Source organism: Microcaecilia unicolor, chromosome 4, assembly GCF_901765095.1.
Source record: "Microcaecilia unicolor chromosome 4, aMicUni1.1, whole genome shotgun sequence".
NCBI lineage: Eukaryota > Metazoa > Chordata > Amphibia > Gymnophiona > Siphonopidae > Microcaecilia > Microcaecilia unicolor.
In genome coordinates this window covers 123,380,519-123,395,404 of record NC_044034.1, presented here as the reverse complement: position 1 = coordinate 123,395,404, position 14,886 = coordinate 123,380,519, and positions in this window count along the sequence as shown.

The window sequence follows — 14,886 nt, the reverse complement described above, 5'->3', positions numbered from 1 at the left end:
TTCATTCGAACATTGGAGGTGCGTTTTATATAGAGAGATGAGTGGAGTGGAACAGGTGGATGTGAAGCGTCTGTTCACGCTTTCCAAAAATACTAGGACTAGGGGGCATGCGATGAAACTACAGTGTAGTAAATTTTAAACGGGTAGGAGAAAATCTTTCTTCACCCAAAGTGTGATTAAACTCTGGAATTTGTTGCCGGAGAACGTAGTGAAGGCGGTTAGCTTAGCAGAGTTTAAAAAGGGGTTGGATGGTTTCCTAAAGGACAAGTCCATAGACTGCTACTAAATGGACTTGGGAAAAATCCACAATTTCGGGAATAACTTGTATAAAATGTTTGTACGTTTGGGTAGCTTGCCAGGTGCCCTTGACCTGGATTGGCCACTGTCGGGGAAAGGATGGTGGGCTCGATGGACCTATGGTCTTTTCCCAGTATGGCATTACTTATGTACTTATGTACTCTACATGAAAAAGTATTTCCTGATGTTTCTTAAGTCTACCACACTACAACCTCATTTAATTACCTCTAGTCTTACCAATTCCCTATCTTTGAAAAAGATTTCTTTGTATATTAATACCTTTTAAGTATTTATTAGGACTAGGGGGCACGCAATGAAGATACAAAATAGAACATTTAAAACGAATCGGAGAAAATATTTCTTCACTCAACTTGTAATTAAACTCTGGAATTTGTTGCTAGAGAATGTAGTAAAAGCAGTTAGCTTAGCGGGGTTTAGAAAAGGTTTGGATGGCTTCCTAAAGGAAAAGTCCTTAGACCATTATTAAAATGGACGGGGAAAATCCACTGCTTATTTCTAGAATAAGCTGCATAAAATGTATCGTATTGTTTTGGGATCTTGCCATGTACTTGAGACCTGGATTGACCACTGTTGGGTTTGATAGACCTTCGGTCTGTCCCAGTATGGCAATACTTATATACTTATGTAAATGTCTGTATCACATCTTCCCTGTCCCTCCTTTCCTTTATGGTATACATATTTAGGTCTTCAAGTAACTTCTCATATATCTCTTGGCATACATTCCATACCATTTTCTCACCTTCCCCTGAACTGTCTTCAAGTCTTTTAATGTCCTCAGTGAGATATAGCCTCCAAAACATATTTTAATTTGGCAGGGGAGGATAGGTTAGATGGGCAATTGATCCACATTGAATAGCTTTGAAAACTGTCATGTTAGAGATTCCTGTGGGTTAGGAGAGGGTAGGCTAAGAAAATAACATATCATTTTCAAATCTATGCACATTGGGGAGAATATTATGAACTGTAGCCATAGTATATCCAGAAGCTCTATCTATTTAGACAAGTCCGCTGTGTATATAGTCCAAAACTTAAATGGATACCTTATCTGTTTTATGATAGGACTACCATTTTCACATACCCCCTACATGGATAAACTTATCCAGATAGCAGCAGAATATCCTGACAAATTTTGTCCCCACGTGACAATGCCCCTGGCCTCTTCCTAAATCAAAAGGGTTATATTTTGAATGGACATTGATTTGTCTAGCCAAAAGGTATCCTAAGCTGGCATTGAATCATTAAGAAAGAACACTTCTGCAGTTAGTACCACTTGCTGACTGTGTATGTATGACTGAATATTGATCTAATTGTCTTCTAGCAGATTTTTGCCCACAGACCAAGCTAGTATAAAGACTATTAGTGTGCAGTTTTCTAAGAGGAACTGAAAAATGTACAAATTCTACAGCTACATGGTCTCTCTGAAAATTGCTATTTTAGGGGGCCTTTTACTAGGCCGTGGTAAAACGTGGCCTGCGGTAGTGTGGGCACACGTTTTTGGCATGCACTGGGACATTTTTTACCGTGGCTAGGAAAAAGGCTCTTTTTAAAGGGGGCAGTAAATGGCTGTGCGCCATAATTAAAAGTAGCACATGGCTATTTACTGCATGAGCCCTTACTGCCACCCATTGACCTAGCGATAAGGGCTCCCGAGCTATATGTGCAGTACTCATGCAGTGCGCACCAATGTGGCCATGCTGCCGATTACAGTCGGGAATGCCCCCACGGTATAAAATAGAAAGATATTTTCTACTGCGGGAAACAACACGTACCAATTTTGAAATTACCACTGAGTGTGCGTGCTAATAGAGCAGTAGTCTCGATTTGGCTCACGCTACACATGTGGTAGCCCTACTGCCACTTTGTAAAATGGCCCCTAAATTTCTTCATTGGGGACATGCTGGGGTTGAGGAGGAGTGCTATTGATATATCAGCACAAATAGAAGATCCCTTTTAGAGGTAGCTTCGACCCTTTGGAATAGGCTTCCATTGCATGTACTCTTTTTATGGCATATTTTCCCTCCTAACATTCAGTGACAAGCCAGTCAGTGTTTATTCATCTTTTGAAGACAGCTATGTGAAGCTTAGAGACACCTTTGAAAATGCCTTCTTTTCATTATTTTTCTGCAACCACATCTTCCAGCAGATTCTCCTTCAATTTTTGCCGCTGGGTTATTTTTTAAAATAGAGATTTGAAGATAGCTGAGGGTCATTTAAACAGTGGATAAGTTACATGGATGAAACAAACCAGATCAGAATCAAACACTACTTTTCTACTTTCATTTGCTTTGCTTTTGTCATCTAAATAGAAGACTTAAAAAAAAAACAGGTATAGAACTAGGGATAAGTTCTCTTGGCTGTTAAACAATTTCTTTAATGTTTGCCAACTTTTCCCTGATGTTGTTCAGCTTAATTATAGCCATTTTCCCTTTGATTCTAAGCTGAAATGCATCGTGAAGGAGAGGCCACCTTGCCCCAGGGCAGGAGAAATCTCTCTCTCCAGAGCAGATATTGAGATCACATAAGGAGTCGAGTCACTTTCAGGAGTACAGACTGTTTTTCATAGAATGTAGTCATGGGCGTAGTTTGGGGGGGGCGAGGGGGGCAGTGCCCCCTCAAACGAGCTGCAACCCCATCCTCCAATCCCCGAGCCACCGGCAGCCTCTGTGAGAAAGCAGCACGCACGCTGCTTTAGACCTGCCCCCGGAAGCCTTTCTTTCTCCTTCAGCTTCCTGTTCCCATGCAGGCAGGAAGCTGTAGGAGAGAGAAGGGCCTCTGGGGCAGGTCTAAAGCAGCATGCGTGCTTCTTTCACTGAGGCTGCCGATGGCTTGGGAGATTGGAAGACGGGGGAGGGTGATACCGGCGCCACTGGAAGAATCCGGGGGGGGGGGCAGTGGCGGCAGAGGGGAGGGGCGGCGGCAGCAGGAGAGAGATGCCCTCCTTGCCCCCCCAAATGAAACTACACCCATGAATGTAGTGAAGAGGATACTTAATAAGGCCCCAATGCAAATTGTTCAGTAAAGGAAAACATCTGTAGGATATATAGGGCTACATTTAATAAAGTGTGCTACCATATTAGCGCATGCTAATGCCATTAGCACATAAAATGGGACCTGCAGTAAATAACATGTATTAATGTTTGATAGCACACAGTAATGCAGTAGCACCTTTCAGTAAATCAAACACAGAGTCGTGTATTCATGAATGGATCGATTTACTCCATTTCATTTTGGAAGGAGAGACTAGTAGAAAGAGTGTGCATATATGCATATAGCCTTAAATATTTGTGCAGAAAAACCACGCGGTTAGCATGATTCTATAAATTACTACTAAAGTTATGTGTAGTTTATAGAATATGTGCATGCGCCTTTCTTGTGACTAAAATGTAGGCACACCCATTTAGGCCACCTAAAACCAGGCCTAAATACCTGTGCCTAACTTAGGCGCAGGTTGGGTGTATTCCATAGCAGTGCGCATAGTTTATCGAAACTCCCACAACCTGTTCATTCCACACCCATAACCATGCCCCCTTTTTGACTGCACATGTGAGAATGTACGCACATTGTATTATAAAATATGCCTAGAAAGTTGTCTGTGTAAATTCTAGTTGGAGCCAATAAGTACCGCTAATTGGATGAGTACCAATTATCAACCCTGAATGGCTTGTTAATCAATTAAGTTTTGTGCGCAATTTGGCCGTGCGGCAAAAATAGAGTGCAGAACTTAAGGCTCCATATATAGAATTTGGGGGAAGGTGAGGTCTCACCATGGAGTGATAGAGAAGCATTGTGATTTTTCTGTTTTACTCTCTATTCCTTTCCTATTAGTTCTTAACATTCTGTTTGCTTTTTTGGCTGCCACCTTACACCAATGCATGAATTATATATCATTCACAATTTGCCTGCTACTGTTTCTTTATCATATATTTCCCTTTGGGTCAGTGTCTTCCATCCTCATTGCTGTTTCTGTCAGTTTTACACGGTTGTAGCTGTATAATCCTCTGATTGAATCTTTTTTTTTTCTCAGTATTCAATAACAATGTGTTGGTTCCTACCAGAGAAAGACAGCTGTCAGTAGAATATCCTAATGCAGGGTGAGCATTAAAAGAAATTTAGGTGCATTTTGTTCATTTCCACAGCTGTTTTATAACTGAGTAATGATATTAGATAAAGCTACTGGGTCACATGTTCTGGGAGTCTGCAGTAGTTTGTCTGCATGTTTTCATTCACTCACATGTAGTTTGGAATTAATTGATACACAGAGAGCTTATATTGAAAATATTTTAGTTTTGGAATGCTTGCATGTGAATGCTTGTTTGTGAACAATAAAATTAGGGCATTATTTAAACTCTGCTGCTGGCATTTCTTTTAAACACTGACCATGGTGTTAAACATACCTGGATATTCAGTGCTACTTAATTTCAACACTATCCCTCCCACAGATTCTATAAGTAGCACTAAAAAATGTGTGTACAAATTTGGGCTGTAACATTCAATTATTGGCATTAATTAACAACAATCTGGATTTGCGTGCACCCTCTTGTTATGTGCTATTCTAAAAAGATGCACATGGAAGTCTAGTGTGTAACTGAAAGGGGGTGTGGCCATGGGTGGATCAGGGGAGTTTACTTAAGATGCATACAGTATTACAGAATTCAGGAGATCTGGGCCTAATTTATGCACAAGGATTTACACCAGGTTTTGTATGGTGTAAATCCTTGGGCCCAAAAGTTGGGCATAGATCCCGACTCCAGGGATGGACTGACCATACGGGCAACGGGGCAGTGCCCGAGGGCCCAGAGGCTATCTCCACCTTGCAAACTACAGCCCCCCTGAAACTCGGAGGGCCCTCTCTGGACCCACCTTGAAGTAGAGTTACCACATGGCTCCAGAAAAAGGAGGACACATTGAGCCAGTCTGGGTTTTACTTCCATTGATTTCAATGGAAGCAAAACCCAGACTGGCTCAATCTGTACTCCTTTTTCTGGAGCCATATGGTAACCTTACCTTGAAGGGCCCTTGTGGTCTAGCAACCTCTTCGGGGGCAGGAAAAACCCCCACTCTTTGCTACCCGCTGATGTTATTCTGCCCGGCACCACTGCATTTACAAAATGGCTGATAAGAGTTCCCTGCAGCAGACTCGCGATACTGCTGAAAGCCATGAGACTACTACAGGAAGTTTCAGCAGCCATTTTGAAAACATGGCAATGCCAAGCAGAGCAGTGGCAGTGGGCAGAAAAGAGAAGGGTTCTTTCCTCCCCCAAAGAGGCCACTAGACCATTATTGATATCCTGAAACCCGGACTGGCTAGGGTGCCTCCAGGACTAGGTTTGAGAAACTCTGCACTATATCAACCGGCTCATCTTTATCCATATGTTTATTCGTGCCTAATTTATATTTTCAGAATTAGAAAAGGATCAAAGAATGGTGACAAAATGATAAAAGGGATGGAATTCCTCTCAGATAAGGTAAGGCTAAAGAGGTTAAGGTTCTTCAGTTTGGAAAAGAGATGACTGAAAAGGGATGTGATAGAGGTTTGCAAAATCCTGAATGGTATAGAAGGAGGTAAAAGTGAATCAATTATTCACTTTTTCAAAAAGACTAGGGGATACTCAAGGAAGTTACATAGTAATACTTTTAAAACAAATAGGAGGAAATATTTTTCCACTCAACAAACAGTTAGCTCTGGAACTCATTGCCAGAGGATGTGGTTACAGTGGCTAACATATCTGGGTTTAAAAAACATTTGGGCAAGTTCCTGGAGGAAAGGTCTATAATCTGCTATTGAGATAGACATGCTAGATGCCACCGCTTGCCCTGAGATCAGTAGCATGGAATCTTGCAACTATTTGGGATTCTGCCAGGTACTTGTAACCTGGATTAACCACTGTTGTAAGTAGGATACTGGGCTAGACCCACTATGGCTATTCTGACCCACTATGGCTATTCTTATATTCTTGTACCTTTTGGAGTAGACTCGGCTCATGATCAGATGGAAATAGAAAGGAAAAGGAAAACAACAGGCAACAAGCCAGGAAGGTAGTTATCTTGTTGTAAGAGGAAAAGTGTCATCAGAACCTGTGAGAGGAGTTGAGAAGTATATTCACAAAGTGCTCTTTGAACAACAGACTGAATTGTTGCACATCCCAGAAACTATCCTACAGGATCAATACCATCTCCAGTAGGAAGCTTTCAGTTGGTGCAACAGAAATACAGTAAATTTGAGAGTATGTGTGATTGTGCCAGTATACCCTGGTTTAAGAGCAAGGTTTATTGTTGTCATGGTATGCATAAGACAAAACCATCTGGTGGCAGTCACCCTTGAGAAGAGTGCAGGGTAGGAACCTCATCATTCATCTGATATTGATGCAGAATATAAACCAAAAGCTTTAATAGAGCTTACAGCATATGGATCTTGCTATCAGCTCCCCCACTACTACAAAACCAGTCTGCCTGTCTTTGGAGCCCATAGGGAAGATTGTTGGAGAAAGAATGTATGACTTTCATACCTGATATCAGGGTCAAAGCAGTGAAACGCCTAACAGAACTTGCAATTCCTCTCAGTATCTTCTTTCTAGTCTCCCCCCGCCCCCTCTGCTGATTGATTAGAGATGTAGCATCTCTGGAAGAGGAACCAGAGAGAAAGGTGAGGAAGGGGCATGCCAACTTGCTGCTAGCTCTTACACTAGTTACTAAGCTTTATTTGTACATTAATTCAAAGATACCCTTCTAAAATCAAGCTCTTGTACAGCAGAATGAAATTCCTTGATTCAATGTGCTTTTTAATGTTTACTGCTTTAATTGTTACTCCTGCCACACATAGCATCCCCCTTTTTGCAGCCCCCTCGAACCCATAGCACCATTTTTTACAGCCCCTCCCTCCCTCCCTCCAGCCACCCCTGCCTCCTCCATGGGGAAGAGGAGCTGCAGCGCTTGAAGATTACCACTTGAAGACTTGGAGGCCATTTTGAAAAAGCACGGCACCAGTGAGAGAATGGCGGGAGTGAGGCAGGAAAAAGTGGGGTTCTTTCTTGCCCCTAAAGAGACCACTAGACCACCAGGGCATTCAGTGCTCAGTTAGGCTGGACAGTAGTGGGTGGGCAGGCGACAACCAGGTGAGCGGGCAGGTGGCAGCTGGGTGGTTGGCTGTGAGCAGGCGAGCGGCAGCGAGTGAGTAGGCGAGTAGGGGGAGAGTGCAGGTTCTGGGCAGAAATGTGGTGGCAAAACAGTAACAGAATACGAGTTAGGTTGCGAGTAAATAAGGGGGCGGTTGGAAATTAATTATGCAACAGGATAGAAATTGGGTAGACCAGATATATGTCAATGTCTTTATCTGCCATCACACTGGTTCCTAATTACAAAACAAAAACAAAAAAATAAACATACATAAAACAAAATATTTTATTTTACTGACTTAGTAAAATCAAAAAAATTCAAAGAACGGACAATTATTTGTAAAGTTAAGGGGGTAGTTGATAAGGAACAAACTAGTTTCAGGTGGCACGAAGGCATGTAAATGGCAGTATCTTATTAATTTACGTATGTAGGTGGCATATACATAGGCAGAGTTTGAGCAAAATGTGGGCCCTCTCTATGCAGTTCCTGTTTACGTAGGGCCAGATGGACATGGCAGGGGGAGCGGAGCTGCCTGTGAGAATGGCAGCGCTGCGCGACGGGTGAAAAATCGATGCAGCAGAGCCTGGGGAGAAGAATTATTTCAGAGCAGCAGGTAGGCAACGCTGAACGCTGCCTCCTGGACGGCCGTACCCGGAGCCGTGGGAAAAGGCAGCAACAGCAGCGAAGGATGTTGGGTGGGTGGGTGGGCCTGGAGGGAAGATGGGTGGGCAGCCCGTGGCTATGCCCCTGCTAGGAACACTCCCATTCCACCCATGATCCTCCCATTTCCACACCCCCTTTTTTACTCGCTGTCAGGTTTCCTGGCGAACCTTTGGATAGTGAGCCCTTGGACCACTGCCGAGAGGCGGCAGCGGCAGGAGAATCACCCAAACACAAGACAAGGCAAAACGGAACTGGAACACAGTGGACTGGAGCAAGACTTCACCTACATTTAGCTGCCCTTCACCAGGAGTTGAGCTCCTGGCTGCAAGCGGCCGGCAGGACTTACCGGACAGGACAGGAAGGCAGAACTGCAGGATACAGTAGACGGCTGACAAACAGCAGGTCACACTAGAAACACGCTGGGGTCCCAAGTAGGCAGCAGGTAGACGAATAGTCCAGAAACAAGCCGGGTCTGGGCATGCAGCAGGCAGGAGAATAATCCAGGAGACAAGCAGGGTCAAAGACACAAAAGGTAAAAAATAGCACAGACACACTGCAACAACTCTCACCAAAGGAAACACCTCTGAGGACCTCTGTTGCAAGGTAAACTAGAGACCTATCCAGGTGGTTAATAAAGGCAACCTACAAGGGAGTTCACTAAGTACGGGTACTGCTTGGTTCCAAAAAACTCCCAAAATACTCTGGAAGGCTGGAAGATCTGGACCGGACCAGCATATCTTCTGGAACATGGGAAACGGTAAGCCATCAGTTCCCAGCACCCACCAGGTTTAACCACCGGGGGCCGAGGTGTCTGTAAGCAAGGAACCTGGGCACAACCGTGACACTCGCATAAATTCCAACTATATCTAATTAGTGCCAAGAATTGCTTGTTAAAAAGTCAATTATTGATGGTCATTTCCTCATTATTTAATTAGATTGTGTGTGCAAATTGGGCACGCACCCAAATTTATGTACATAATTTTTGATGACTTTTATAGAATAAGTGGTGATAGTGTACTTACATGCTTTACTGCCAATTTTTCTCAGTTGTGGAACAACACATAAACAGGAAGAAGCCTCTATGCAAACCCAATACACACTGGACTGAGAAAAGAGAGAAAGAGATGGCAGACCATGGGGGATGGGACAGGACCCTAGTCACCGAATGCGTGTGAAGAGGGATACTTGGCATGTCAGAAATTGAGGCAGTTAAATTTTTGATTGTTATCTCTGAGACAGGCAGTAGCATTCGCTGAAACATGGCCTATGTCGGGTCCACATTCTGGTGCTTTCATGAAAGAACTTTTATGATTCACCTCCCTGGTTGGTCATCATTTGTGTCATGCCCTACTTGTAAGTGGTCCATAACCATGTGTGCCCAATTATAGAATTAATTCCTAAATGTAAGTGCATTTTCAGCCACATGGGCTAGTATTCTGTAAAAAAAAAGTAGACACCTAGATTTTTTTTAACATATATAATAGGCTTATAATAGGTGCCATAACAATCACCTTTAGTAAGCAGCCTGTTATAGAATCACCTTCGTGTGGCTGGGAAGAAATGGAGTTATTCTACAATCCATTTCTTTTTATATCCATGCCTTTCATTCTGGGTGGTAGAGGAGCAGAAAGTGTACAAGACAGCTGCATTAAGTATGTGCAGGTGGGCATGAATGCGGTATGACAGCTCTCTTCTCCGCCACTGCAATGATATTGCTTTGGGAGTACAGAAAAAAAAAAGTAGCTTGTGTTATTTCGCTTGCACATCAGTTCATTATAAATTAGACTGCATTCCTATGGATGCATAATGTTATTTCCTTCAATATCAAATTAATGAAAATCAGTGCTGTGCGGTTGACTATCTAAATTAATCAGTTCATCAGTAACTTCCTCAATTAATTTAAATCCCGTGTCAAGATATTTTTATGCACACTGCACAATGTAATTTTATTTTATTTGCATAGTAAAGTCCATGAAAAATGGGTTTGAAATATCAAATTTTGCTAGCAAAGGATGTAGAGCAACCACTCTTGGAATTGCTGAATGATCACACTTTGATTTGAAAAAAGTAATATATCATAAAGATATAAAGGGCTATTTTATAACTGGGTGTCCACACTTACGCATCACTTGTGCACATATATGTATAGAATACCAGCATTTTCACACTTAAGGGTACACTTTAACCTAGGGTGGGGTGGTGGGGGCGGTGCACCCCGGGTGCCAGAAGTGAGATGGTGCACAGAGCAGATGCACGCCATCTGCTCTGCCTTTCCCCTGCACTGGAACAAGAAGTTGATATCTGAGGGGACCGGCAGAGCCGAGCACACACCTGCTCCATGCACCCCCTTGCTTGGTGGATGGGGCTGTGCTGCCCGGGGGAGGGGTGTGCTCCACCCCAACCTGGATGCCATATAAGGGGACCCTTTTACTAAGGTGTGCTGAAAAATGGCCTGCGCTGGTGTAGTCATGTTTATTGGATGCAAGCAGGTCCATTTTTCAGTGTGCTTGCAAAAAAGGCCTTTTTTGTTGCTGAAAATGGACATGCGGCAAAATAAAAATCAGCACGCGCCCATTTTGGGCCTGAGACCTTAGCACCACCCATTGACTTAGTGGTAAGGTGTCACGCATTAACTGGGTGGTAATCATTAGCACACATACACTGCCAATTACCGCCTGGTTAGCACCACACATTTTGGACATGCATCAAAATTAGAATTACTGCCTGGTGCACGTGGAAGCTGTGTGGTAGATCTAATTTGATGCGCGTTGTATGCGTGTAGGTGCCTACATGTCTTAGTAAAAGGGCCCATAAGTTAGTTATGCTGCTGCATAAGGGGGAATTCAATAAATGGTGCCAAAAATTCTGCTCTGAAAAAATTTGAGTGCACACTTTATAGAATAACATTTGGCGCAAATCTGGCGCCTAACTTGTGAGTGCTGTACTTATGCCTGCTAAAAGCAGGTGTAAATGCTGGCACCCAACTTAGGTGCACTTTGGGAAAATTCTGTAATTCCACGTGCAACTTTTTGAAACACCCCGACATGCCTCCCTTTTCAGATACATATTGGAAGAGATAGGCGCTGAGCCTTATATAATAGCATGCAGCCAGTTGTGCATGTAAATTCTAATTGATGCCAATTAACTGCACCCAATTATTGCTAGTTAAGGGCTCATTAAGTTGTGTGTGCAACATGGGTGCCATCCCCCAAATTCTATATAGGGTGACTAAAGATGCGTGTGCAACTTAATTGTTTAACAAGCCAATCAGCACCAATAATTGACCACTAACAAGTAATTATCAGCACTAATTGGCACTAGTTAGAATTTACGTGCACAACTATCTAAGCATATTCTGTAAAGCGGTGCACATAAATTCTAATGCACTGATCTGAAAAGAGGGCATGGCCATGGGAGGGGCATGGGTGGGTTGGGGCATTCCTAAAAATTATACACACTGTTAGGGAACATGCCCAATCCAACATTTACACCAGGTTTTCATTGGCATAAATGGTCGAGCCTAAGTTTTAGTTGCGGGGGTGGGTGCTATGTCTATTCTATAAACTGCGCCTAACTTTAGGCGGGGTTTATAGAATAACACTAAGCATGATTTTTTTCAGTGTTGATTTTTTAGGCACCACTTACAGAATTTAGTCCCAGATGTAGAATCCTAGGATAGCATGTAAATATAAGGGCGGCATTCACATGGGCGGAACATGGGAGAGGCATGGTCAATGCTGCCACTCACACACACACAAGGATTGACTCGGGCTGCACATACTGCAGCGGGACATGTTTATCCACTCTTACCCTAGCTGAGATGATATTTAACCATCTCTCTGACCTCATGTGCAACTTTCTTCAAATCAGTCACTTTACTTTCTAATTTTTCCTACTTTCTTCCTCATCTATATGTTACAACTTTGCCTTACCCTTCACTACCAATTATAATGTTCTATTACGTATTGTGTAGTCATTGCAAGTAGTATACCAAGCCATACTTTGTATTGTTACTTGAATATTTTTACTCCTGTAATTGCCTATTGCTCATGTTTGATCTATTCTTAATGTAAACCGCCTTGAGTGAATTTCTTCAAAAAGGCGGTAAATAAATCCTAACCTATATTAATAAATCCCACCTTGAACGTTCTGAAGCTCACTCCAAGGCAGAGAAGCTCACTCCAAGGCAGAGAAGCACAAAAATCCTGTAGTCTTCATAGGCTAGGACCAGTCACCCTCACTCATAGACCCGCCCTCAGCCACGCCCCATCTGTACATAAAACGCTACCTCAACATTCTGAAGACAACCTGCTGAAGCCATCTGCAAAATCCCTAAACAGTTCGTAAGTTCATGGTGGTGAAGCCATCCAACTCACCATGTCTCTCTGCCCCACCCTAGAGGGCGGAACACAGAGAGTAAAGGGATCCATAAAGGCACCCCTACCAACTGGCAACCCCCTCCAACAAACAATGACCCAGGCAGGGGGAGTGTTTCCGTACTCCTCCCACTGCCTAGGAATTGCTACAGACTGCTGGCAAACTCCCCAACCACACGACCACAAAAGCCACCCGCAACCCCCCCCCCCCACACACACAAACACACACACACACAAACACACAGAAACACACACACACACATAAACACACAAACACAAACACACACACAAATGCAAACACACACACACACACACAAACACAAACACACAAAAACACACACAAACACACACCCATACAAACACCCATACAAACACAAACGCAAACACACACACAAACATACACACACACAAGCACAAACACACACAAACAAACACAAACACACAAACATACACAAACACAAACACACAAAAACACACACAAGCACACACACACACAAACACACACACACACAAGCACACACACACACAAACACACAAACATACACACACACAAGCACACACACACACACAAACACACACATACACACACAAACATACACACACAAGCACAAACAAACACACACAAACACACAAACACAAACACACACACAAACACGCACACAAACACACACACAAACATGCACACAAACACATACACACAAACAGCCTCGACGGTGCACCTCTAAGTGCCCCCTCCCGCTGCATCGCCACAACAACCCGTGCAACGGGGCATCAGAAAGCCCCTACCCCCTTCCCTTCTCGCCGCATCACCCAACCCCTCCCCCACCACTTCACCAAGCCCCTCTCCCCCCCACACATCGACTGCCTTGCCACCCGCAACCGCTAATACAAACTCTGTCCGGTGGCTGCTGCTGCTTCTATTCAGCAGCAGCAACCCGTACATAAAGAAAACAAACAAACAAAAAAAGCAACCTCCTAAAACGCACCTCCGTGGAGAACCATCTCACATTGGCTGACGTCTCTGCAGCCACTCCTCCTCTCTCATCAACGTCAGTGCCCCTGCCGGAAGACCCCGGAGAAACGCCGAGACGTCAGAGAGGAGAGGAGGAGCGCATGTTGAGACTTCAGCCAATGTGAGATACTTCTCAACGGAGGTGCGTTTTAGGAGGATTTTTTTTGTTTGTTTTCTTTATGTACGGGCTGCTGCTGCTGAATAACAGTAGCAGCAGCCACCAGACACAGTTTGTATTAGCGGTTGCGAGTGGCGAGGGGATTGATGAGGGGGGAGGGGCTTGGTGATGTGCCGCAGTGGGGGGGGGGGGTTGGGTGATGCGCGAATGGGGGGACCAGGGGCTTTCTTTGGGTGCTGCACCGGCTGGGGGGGAAGGGGGGGTCTCGCTGGACATGGGTGGCTGGAAGGAAGCAGGGGGAGGGGAGGGTCACTGCACATGGGTGGCAGGAAACAGGGAGATGGGGATGGGGCTCCACACACCACATGGGTGGGTGCCTGCAAGGGGGACAGGGGATACAGGATGGACACTGCAGGGCGGGCAGGGGGACAGAAGGGTTGGTTGTCATCAGGGGGGGACAGGTGGGTCGATGGACATGGCTGGCCACAGGGGAGGAACAGGGAAAAAGGAGTGGAGTGTCCTCAGACATGGGTGGCTGCACAGGAGAGGAGGGTCGCTGGACATGGGTAGCTGCAGGGGGGGCAGGGGGACAGAAGGTTCGGTGGACATGGCTGGCTGCAGGGGGGACAGGGGAGAGAGGAGGGACGCTGCACATGCGTGCCTGCAGGGGGACAGGAGGGATGCTGAGGGGGGGAGCCTGAGACCACATGGGTGGCTGCAGGGGGAGCAGTGGAGACAGGAAGGACGCAGCAGGGGGAGGAGGGTTGATGGGCATGGGTGGCTGCAGAGGGAACACAGGGAGAGGAGGGTCACTGCACATGCCTGGCTGCAAGGGGGCAGGGGAGAGGGAGGGGGTGAGGGGGTTCCTCACACCACACACGCAGTCAGTCATTCTCTGTCTGTCACATACACTCTCAGTCACACACTCACTGTCTTTGTCTCTCTCTCTCACACAGTGTCACACAGAAACACAAACACTGTCTCTCACACACTCACTCTCTCGCACAAACACATACACTCTGTCTCTCTCTCTCACATTCTCTCTCTGACACACACACTCCATCTCTCACACACGCTCTTTCTGAAACATACTCTCAAAGGAAAACCTTGCTAGCGCCCGTTTCATTTCTAACAGAAACGGGCCTTTTTTACTAGTAAATAAATAAGCATGCAACTTACAGAATATTGTACGTTAATGCAGTCTTGCCCCTTTAGGCATCTGTAGTTACACCAGCTCTATGGCTGATGTAACTGTAGGCAGTGTTATGTCTGGAACTGTGAGACCT